The 10,914-nt window shown below is 38.8% G+C and overlaps 1 pseudogene; it reads right to left on the bottom strand.

Moving 5' to 3' along the window:
- Positions 1 to 2,105: 2,105 nt before the first annotated feature.
- On the bottom strand, positions 2,106 to 4,899 carry LOC147439568 (uncharacterized; annotated as a pseudogene).
- Between the last annotated feature and the right edge of the window lie 6,015 nt (positions 4,900 to 10,914).

Raw genomic sequence — 10,914 nt, 5'->3', positions numbered from 1 at the left:
GCTTTGATTGTGTGAGGAAATCCATGGGCCCCTAGGGAGGGGAGCCGTGCGAAAGAATGGCGGGAGAGCTTCATGGGAAAGTACTGTAATGGTATTGAACTCAAAGATAGGACTTCAAGGAGAATTACTGAGAGGGTGTCAGTAGAAGATCAACCGGAGCTGCCTGTAGTGCACCTCTATGCCCCCCCGAAAACGACGACCAGCAGTACCAACGACATCAATAGACGGTGCATCTGTTAAAGCAGGAGGAATAGTGGAAAAGGGAGAGCAAATACATAAACAAGTTTAAAAATAAAAAAACAATTATCCAACGGTTGTCAGTTGTGTCACCCCGCAAAGAGAGCACGCAAGTGACGAGCATGCAGAGTGGCAGTCAACCTCCTTTACCCCACTTTTCTCTTGAACAACTGGAGAAGACCTCCATCCACATGCATGCTATGATTCCCAGCCACTCAGTGGGGGTGATGGAGAATGAGAGAGCTGCCATGCAATTTCATTACAAGAAGCACATCTGAAACTCACCAACCCCTTGTGTGGCCTACTGGCGGGAAGTACTTGTTGTCTCGCAGCCTCTCAAGGCACTGAAACTGTTAACAACCAGCCACCCCTGGTCCCCCCACCCAATCACCCAATGTCCTCATGCAGTGTTTGATGGCATCATTAGCAATTCTCTGCAGTTGCATCCAACTCTCTCTCTCTCTCTCTCTCTCTCTCTCTCTCTCTCTCTCTCTCTCTCTCTCTCTCTCTCTCTCTCTCTCTCTCTCTCTCTCTCTCTCTCTCTCTCTCTCTCTCTCTGTGCGTTGACATGCACACTTGTATGTCAGTTATTTGGTCAATCGGATGTAGTATGTTTGTCAGTCGGATATTTCTAGGTCGGATTGTAGTTGGTCAGATTATGGTCAACTGGCAAACTGTGGTAAGTCGGATATTTCTCTTAAATCGGATGTTGGTTAGTTAGATTTTGCTAGACTTAGTCATATTCAGCTAGGAGGTAGGTTAAAACTATATATTGTAATGTTTTGAGATGAGCAAAGATATGAATCCGTTACGAGTCTCTCTTTCTCTTTTCTTGCTCTCTCTCAGTCTTTACATGCAGTTTTGAGATTCGTCATCTGTGTTTTTTTTCCTGTTGACGGTGTATGCCCACAACACTTTGGCGATCACGGTGTTATAGTGATGAAAACTCACAATTTTCTGTGTTGTTGAGATGCGGGTGCTGAAGCTAATGGTGGAAAAGTGCAAAGGGTTCAAGCAAGGATTGGAGCGGATGTGACTAAAGCTGCCACGCAAAGGTTTTAGAACAGAGGGCGTAGTGGTCACAAAAGGTATTAAGATGGCAGCATGAGGCAGGTCACCAATTGGAAGGGTTCTGAACATAGCCAGGGCGGGGTTCATCGGTAGTGGAATTTTGTGGTTTTGCAACTAGGTGTATAAGATATAATTGAGGGCCTCATGAAGGATGGAAAACAAATGGAGGAAATCACCTTTGCTATTGAATTTGGTCTCTTTGAGCACTTTCAATCTGTGATGATGTTGAGGGTTTATCTGAAGGATGCCATAAATGCTATTCAAAATACTTTGAAAGGGGTTCACACTACCACAACAACTCAGGATTATGCAACCCAAAAGGTGCTAACAACTTTGAAAGTGGTTTTGAAAGCAATCAGCAATCTCAAGCGTAAAGTGGGTTATCCTTCCACCACCCTGGAGAGGCGAGTTTTACTACTTGACAGAGCTAAAGTGGATAGAAAGCGTTCTACTATTTCAGAGTCAACAACCTCAAATGTCAAGGATATCATGCAAAATCCCATAATGAGTTATTGTAGTAAGTGGGTTGGCAGAGGAAGACTTGATTTTAAACAGAGTGTTGAATATGGAGTGGAAAGTGTGAGTAGAATACAAACTGCATCGAAGCATTGACATTTTTTCCCCCCCTAGAGACTGCTTCAAGAAGATGACCTTAGCAAGGATGGAGTGATAACAAGGGGGCATACCAGGCAAAGAAGACCGGATGTACCACCACAAAGACACACTACCTGCATGGATCATAAACTCGGACAAGTTTTTGGACGAATCTTTTGGTGATTCAATGCCTATTGATGTCATTATGTTATTTCAACCTATTTCATTCTCAAATATTTGTAATCTTATGCCTAATGTAATAAGGCATTTGACTCTGATCAAGGGATATGTGAATCCGTGTTAGATTTCTATGAAATCCACCACTGAGCTGTGCCATGTGTTGACATGCACACTTGTATGTCAGCTATTTGGTCAATCAGATGTACTATGTTGGTCAGTCGAATATTTCTAGGTCGGATTGTAGTTGGTCAAATTATGGTCAGCCTAACTGTGGTAAGTCGGATATTTCTCAAAAATCGGATGTTGGTTAGTCAGATTCTACTAGGATTAGTCGGATTCAGTTAGGAGGTAGGCTAAAACTATAAATTGTAATGTTTTGAGACGAGGAAAGATATGAAAATCAATTACGAGCCTCTCTTTCTCTTTTCTTGCTCTCTCTCAGTTTTTACATGCAGTTTTGAGAGTCGTCATTTGTGTTTTTCCCTGTTAAGGGTGTATGTCCACAACTCTCTCTCTCTCTCTCTCTCTCTCTCTCTCTCTCTCTCTCTCTCTCTCTCTCTCTCTCTCTCTCTCTCTCTCTCTCTCTCTCTCTCTCTCTCTCTCTCTCTCTCTCTCTCTCTCTCTCTCTCTCTCTCTCTCTCTCTCTCTCTCTTCCAACTTCCTTGCATCCTTTAGCAGCAATAGAAACAACCTCCCTCCCCTTCTTCTCATTTACAGTTCCTGTGCTACTCGCACAGGCTTCCTTCCCTTGATACTCCTCTCCCACATGTGCCGCATTGGCAACATCCAACCCTTCACCTTTTGTAGTACTCCTTACAAGCATGACCACTTTACTAAAACCATGCTCCGATGATGTCGTTGGAGGCCTAATACATTGCAGAACTTGGGGCTTGCTTAGTGACAAAGATCTAGCCGTGCTCCTAGGTGAGCTATACTGCAATTTCACTGAAGGAACTCTGATTGCACTGGGAGTAGGCAATACCAGCTTGTGCAATGGGGACAATGATGACACTGGCAATGGCTCCTCTCTCCTACTAGATTTGGCAGACATTCCATTACATTTAGCATTTCTCCACCCACCTACATCATGTGCTTGTGATTTGCAGGTAGCTCTTTGGAACTTTTGTTCTGTAGGTCAGGCATATTATAAACTTCTTTTGAGAGTGTTTTTCTTTGCTCATCCTCATGATCTGCCACATCCTTACAGTTATCCACATCAAGTTCTGGTAGGTACTGTGCACTGCAGTCATCCTCCAACAAATCATCATCCATAACTGCTCCTAATAGAACCCATCAAACTCAACGTGTTCATCTTCAGCTGATTCAACTCCATTAGCACAAAGACTCTTCACATCCCCATACTCATGATGCATGAAGCACTCCCCATTGTGACTAATACACTCACAATCTCTCGTCAGATGCTCCTCATGGATTCCTTGGCCCTTCCGTGGATACGTGGCCTTTGTTACCTTTATTGTCCACTCAAAAAAAGCTGGACACCCATTTTTGCTTTGTTGCCCCATGTTGAACCCACCCTCTCCATCCATGCACACCTAGATCACATCATCCTCAGAATAGCAATTAACCCTCCGAGCATTGGGTGTTACATCATCATCCCACACATCTCCATTCTCTTCTATACAATTATTTCTAGCTTCAAAGTGGGACAATGATTGCTTCTCATGTACTGCTCCTTTCATTGATGATACATGATTGCTAGGAAGGCTGCAATCAAAATCTGATTTGTTTGCCTCACCTCTACCACTTGGCGAGATAGCTCTTGGTGGGCTCTCTACCTTGCTCAACTTTTTTCCCCAAAACAAATGTTTGTAGCCTTCAGCCAACGAATGTTCTGGACTAGGGCTTTGGTTTAGAGCTTGAACATACTCAGCATTTAAAATGATCCTCTTGGAGCCACCTTCTCGCTCATCTTCAACCTCATTATCGCGTGAATACTTTCTTGCATGAGGAATCATAGTGCCACTATGGTTGAATAGATCATCTTCCAGTTGCATTCAGGGCCGTCTAGCAACTTTAGAGGGATTCTTTGAATAGTGAACCATGTAATCACCAGGCCATACTTACAGTTCTACATGACTGGTGGAGCTCAAGTTCTGATCATTTTCACACTCATGGTGAGCTTTATCATAAAAACAATCACAAAGATCAATGATTGGTGTCGTGATTTCCCCCTCCTTTAGATCCATGTTAGTTTGCACCTGCAATCTCCAACCTTCTCTCTTGATTTTGCTTGCTCTTGATTTAGCTGCTCCACCACTATCTTGTCTTCCCCTATCTCTCTTGCAAGCTCATTGCACACCTCTTCCATGAGCTCTATTGCTTGCCTTTCCCTATCTAGCTCTTTCCCTGTATCCACAACAACCATATTGTGGCCTCCCCAAGCTCCTTCATGAGCTTCTGATTTTGTAGCTTAAGCAACCTGCACGTGTTTCTCTCCTCCTCAATTTCCTCACAAAGGTGAGCATAGGATATTTGCATCCTCTCTTGCTCTTTTCTTTGAGATGTTGTCATCTGCTCTCCACACCTCTGTAGCAACCTGTTGATCTCTCTCAATGCTGACTCATAGGAAAACTCTAGCTCATGAATGCGACTTGATCCATCCTCCATCTCTAGCCTTAGTTTAGCTATGATAGCATTGCTCCTGATTTGGATGTCCTCCACAATTTGTAAGTGCTGGAGAATACTTGCCAGTGTGGCTTGGATAACACCCCTCTTATCCCCTCGTCTATACTTCCAATTGTCTACTTTCATTCTCTTTTCTTGGCAAACAAACTTTGTATCAAATTTGTTCTTCATGGCGTTTCAAATGTTGATGCATTTGATGTGCAATTATTAACGTCTTCTTAAATTTAATAAGAATTTGTTTTAGTGCTTTGTCTTTGAGAAATACTTTTGCAAGTAAAGTTAAGTACAATCTTGTCATATCAGTGAATCTTACGGTATGCAATTTATTCATACATTTTGATGATATCCCTCTAGCAAAATTATTTCAATTACCCCTGGTTCATAAGATCTTTCTATGTGATATTGGCTGGCTAGCTTGTGTGTTGACTCACCTTAATAACTCTCATTATCATCTGCACTTTTTATTAACCAAATTCATACATGAGCAATATTATTTTCATTCTAGTGATTTGAAACTTATCCCAGCACACTAGTTGATACAATGTACATTGTTAGGGCAAGGATCTTATCGGTTAGATTGAATGGGAATGGCAAAATTTCTACACATGTTAGAGCTCCTACTCCTAAGAGGGCAGGATTCTCCGCTTCACAACTTGTTATGGAAACTTATGTGTATTAGAGTGCCTACGGCTCGTGAGGCAGGACTCTTCGCTTTTCAATAATGTTATGGAAATTTATGGATGTCGATACATGTGTACTAGAGTGCCTATGCCTGGTAAGGCATGACTCTCCATGGTTAAATTATATGTGGAACTGGACCACCACATTTAGTGTGGATTGATATGACTGAATAAGATGAATTGGTATGGCAAGGTGTGATAGATGATGGTCTATTTGGAACAAAGTTTCTGACCAATGTTGCACTCCATACCTATGCACATTTACTTTGCTTTATGCACTCCCATCACACCATACACATGTTACACATTTTTTCACTTTTAACACTAGTTTGGTACCAAAACATGACACTAATTGTCCTTTTCTTACAAATTTAAATTAAATGCTACATGCATTAGACAATGTTTTTAATAAAACCCTCTTGACATGCTTAAATATGTTGGCTAGATGGTCTTTTGAAAATATAACCTTGCATTTTAGAAGCTACCATGATCAAGGACTATACTCATCAAGGTGAACCTCGTAAGACTGCAGTTAGTGCTTTAAATAAATTAGCTTTATAAATAAATTGAACTTGTAGAAAATTTCACGTGACTTCTCCATAGTTTGGTTATAGATAATTGAAATTTTTATGAGCAAAAAACACACTTGAGAGTCTATAAAATAATGTAAAGTTCTATGTGTGTTGATATGGACATTTCAAGCATATCATTGTATACAAAGAAATTTTATTTTTTTGATGTATTGGTGAGTTTTAGAAAGTAATACATTGCTTACCCTTTACATTGAGGACTTAAGGTGACAAGTGTAAGGGCTTTGGTGTGCAACAATTATGAAATCATTTCAAATATTCAAAAGTGCACAAGAGAAAACTTTGAAATTTGAATTCTTAAGACATAAACATTCAAAACCTCAACTAATATCAAACTTTCCATGTAGATCAAATAAATGCACCAAAGTATGTGGTATGGATACAATTGGGGCACCTAAAACCTTAGTTTCAATGTTATCATGTAGGACTCAAGATTTTGAAGAGTTTTTACAAAATAAAAAAATCAAGATCAAGATCAAGCAACAAGATTTAACACAAGAATGGTAACAAGACACTTTTATGTCCTTGGACACTTTTGTGTCCTGCTAAGTGACCAATTTTCTTGAGAATGGAAATGAATGTTTAGGTGCTATATATCCAATTATGTGGTAGGGATACAATTGGGGCACCTAAAACCTTAGTTTCAATGTTATCATGGAGGACTCAAGAATTCGAAGAGTTTTTTTAAAAAAAAATTATCAAGATCGAGATCAAGCAACAAGATTTAATTTAACACTAGAATGGTAACAAGACACTTTTATGTCCTTAGACACTTTTGTGTTTTGCTAAGTGACCATTTTGCTTGAGTTATTTGAAGATCATGGAAATGAATTTTTAGGTGCTATATATCCACAAAGTTGCCTTGTGAGTTGAAAAAACTTGACAATTTTGCACAAAATTTTGAACCTAAACTATGTAAAAAAACGGATTTTGTTTTTGGCCTTTTTTCTTAATTTTGCAATTGTACCACTCTAAACTTCATGTTTGTGAGGTTTAGATTGCTAGAGGATAAGCCTTCATAGTTTTCAACATGTTTTGATACTTCTAGAGAGAACTAAGTGTTAAAATTGAAAGCTATGACCAAATTACAAGAATTGCCTAATCCTGTTTTTCGGCTAAAATTACCACTTTTATGATTTTTTTGGTGGCTTTCTTGATATCCAAATGCAATTTTGATTTTTTAGGTGTCATTTATCATAAATATAATCTTCCTTGAGTTTTGGGAGACCTAATATGCTATATAGCATATTATATGATGATGGTCGAGTTTTTTGATTGTTGCTGAAGGATACGAGACATTTTAGTGTAGCAAATGTAGCTTTCTTAATATTGCTAGTTTCTTAGGTCAATTGTGTGTATTTTGTAGGTAGCAACCATATCTAATTATAAAATATAAATTTGGCTAGATATTGAGTAGTTTCTATGGGATTCTAGAGGTCATAATGCTAAACCCAATTTTGTCATGTTTGCTATATTTAGCACTTCATCACTGTCCCCAAGGTTAGATCCATAATTCTTTTGGCATGCTTCATGGATCCTTTTGGATCCAAAGGCCCAAAGGGAACTAAGAAAACATGTATAGAGTATCTATATTGAGCATGACTATAAAAGCTTTGATGATAAGTCTGCAGAATGGCAAAAATGCAACTTTTTTGGATCTATTTTAGAACTTTAGCAAAAAACTACATTAGAATAGCCCAAATTCCATGAGGGGACCTTTGGAAGACCAAAATTATGCTCTTATTCACCATGTGCTCAAGTATTAGATTATGAATATAAATTTCATTTGACTTGTAAGCTAGTGTTTGAAGGGAATTCCATTGTTTTGTAGCAGTAAGTACTAACAATTTGCTTTTACAAACAAAAAAGTCCATATATACAAAAAGATATTAAAATTTTATGATTTTTTGGGGCAAAATAGCTTGAAATTTTACTAAAATTTACAACTTAGAACTTACCATAATTCTCTCCATAGGGCTCGTATTTTGACATGGAGAAAAATCTAGTGTTTTCTTTCCCTCATAATCAACCTATGGTAGAGACCAATGTGTAAAAGTCTTCTTTCTAGCTTGACAAATAAATTACCAAAACTTGGTAAGAAAATAGGACACTTTAGTGTCTCAGGACACTTGAGTGTCCAATTACAGGACTAGTGTTAAATTGTTTCCTATTAATCATTGCTACTCATTTTGCTATGTAGGCATGTACCTAGCGTCTTGTACCTTGCACTAGTTGCAAGCTTTGGGTGGCCAAATCAACATGGAGAAATGCCACATTGGTGAAATCAAGATTACTTTTCTTGGACATGTGATCTCTACCAAGGGCATTAAGTTGACCCAAGCAAGGTTCGAGCCCTGGTGGCTTTGCCCTCTCCCAGGACAACAAATCAGTTGGTCTCTTTTTTTAAAAAGATGAGGTATTTGATTAGGTTCATTCACCTACTCTCTCGAGTGGTTCTCCCTTCACAACAAGTTACCCATCAAGAGATCTTCACTTAGAGTGAAGAAAATGAACAACAATTCAATGAGGTAAAATAAATTCTAGCCTCACTTCCCATCATTGCACCTCCAAAGTGGGATGAGCCTTTTTATGTAGACCCTAGTGTGGACAATGACACACTTGGGATGGTATTGATGCAAAAGAATCCCCAAACTTATGGCATGTGTCCTATCTACTTCTCTAGTCGCATGATGATTCCATCAATAAAGGGATACACAAAAGTTGAGCACATGCTGCTTTCATTAATGTTTTCTACCACCAAATTGCAATCTTGTTTATTGTCTAGACCATTCATAATCTTAACAATGGAAAAGTATCTCCTTATGTAATGCAGCACATGGATGTTTCTTTTAGGATTTTCAAATGGCTCACAAGGTTTCAAGTGGCTCACAAGGTTTCAAGAGTTTGACTAAACAATGCAAGTGGAGAGCTCCACAAGAGCTAGTCTAAGAGGCATTCTCACTCGTTGCCACTATGAAAAGAAGCTGAAGATCAAGACAAGTGACGAAGAAGTAACACCTGTGTTGGAAGTCCCTAAGTTGGAGAGGGCTCACTCTCTTTTTCAAATGGCTCACAAGGTTTCAAGAGTTTGACTACACAATGCAAGTGGAGAGCTCCACAAGATCCAGTCTAGGAGGCATTCTCACTCATTGTCACTATAAAAAGAAGCTAAAGATTAAGAGAAGTGACAAAGAAGTATCACATGTTTTGGAAGTCCCTAAGTTAGAGAGGGCTCACTCTCTTTTCTTTGATGGAGCCTATAAGAGGACAGTGAAAAAAGCTGCAGTGGGCATTATCATCTTCAATGAACAAAGGGAAAGATATTCTCCAATGGGAATCTCTTGGATTCCCACTCCAACAATGAGCAAGAATATGCAGCCTTAACACTATTCCTATAAAAAATTAGTCACTTTTGTGGCTTTTTGAGACTTTTGTAAAAAATTTCTCAACACTATGCTAGTTATCTAAATAGAAAATGGTTTCAGGGAATTATGATCTATACTCTATATGAGTTGATAAAAAATAGTACAGAGCTAAATGAAGGTCTAAAGGTGTCTTTCCATTGCCATCTTCGACAAGTAATTTGTGCGGATGGAAAAAAATTTCTATTTTCTTTTGAAAGTAAATCAAATCATTGGTTAAACAGGCCCAAACTTCTTTGAAAATCTCTCAATAGGTATGTGATAGATGTACCAAGCTTTTTAAACCCATATACAAAGACTATCAACATTTTTTACTTCTCCAAGTTAAGTCTTGAACTGCAAGTTTACATAAAATTTACTAGTTTTAGATTTTTTTTTGTTTTTTAGCTTTTCATGTAAATTGTGTATTTAGAAACCTTTTTCATATCTTGAATCCATAATTAAGAAGTTTCATGAAATTTTGATGTCATATACAAAAGTTATGTCTCATTTACTAGAATCCTGTTGTGAGCCTTTTTTGTGGCTTCAACCAATTTTATGGCTCATTACAAGTCTAATGTTAACTCTAGGGTTACTAAATGGTGTGTGACACAAGGTATTCAACGGTTAAATGTATTTGGTGATGCTATGATTTTAATTTAAAAAAACAAGGAAATTGGGTTTGAAATCATATCTTGATGGGCCACTTGCACCAAGTTTAGAAACTTTTAGGGAAGTTTCAAGCTGTACAATTACATCATGTCCCTCAAGCAAAAAATCAAGAAGCAGATGCTCTACCTAGAGAGATGCTACAAGATGTTACAATGGTGGGTGCTATTAAGTTGAAGCTACCTCTATTCCAAGGTAGTGATGGTATGCCTAACATCAACATCATGAGTTTCTTGGATAGAGGAGAGTGTCCTAAAGATCTTACTAAGGGCCAAAAGTGGTGGCTTATGTGCAAGGCAACAAAACACCGCCTTATTAGTTATGACCTCTACTGCAAGGGTAAGGAACAAATTCTTAGGCGTGTACCTCTCTCTAGAGAGATCACAAAAATAATTTCAAGTTGCCATGATGGTGTTTGTGAAGGGCACTTTGCACTTGACATCACAAGTAGGAAGGTTCTACAAGCCGGGTTTGTGTGGAGAGAGATGTGCATCACTGGTGAAAAACATGCAAAGAGTGTTTGAAGGTTGGTGATAGGAGGCTCATATATGAGTCACAAACTCCTATAATCTCTTATGGACCATTTGAGAAATGTGGAATTGATTCCATTGGGCCTTTGCCAAAGAACAAATCCGGTAGATTGTATATAATCATGGGTGTGGACTACGTCATGACCAGGTGGGTTGAAGCAGTTGCTACCACCCAGATTATAGCTAAGGACGTGGCTAAGTTTGTATCTGAAAACATTTGTTGCCATTTTGGCACTCCTCTTGAAATAATTTCTGACAGGGGACTAGGTTTTAGAGGAGATCTGGTAAGAGAGTTGATGGAGAATTTGGGTATCTC

The sequence above is a fragment of the Adiantum capillus-veneris genome, chromosome 16 (genome assembly GCF_014529385.1).
Source record: "Adiantum capillus-veneris isolate H3 chromosome 16, ASM1452938v2, whole genome shotgun sequence".
In the NCBI taxonomy this organism is placed as follows: domain Eukaryota; kingdom Viridiplantae; phylum Streptophyta; class Polypodiopsida; order Polypodiales; family Pteridaceae; genus Adiantum; species Adiantum capillus-veneris.
Note: the sequence above shows the minus strand (reverse complement) of the source record. Positions and strands in the feature narration are given on the sequence as shown.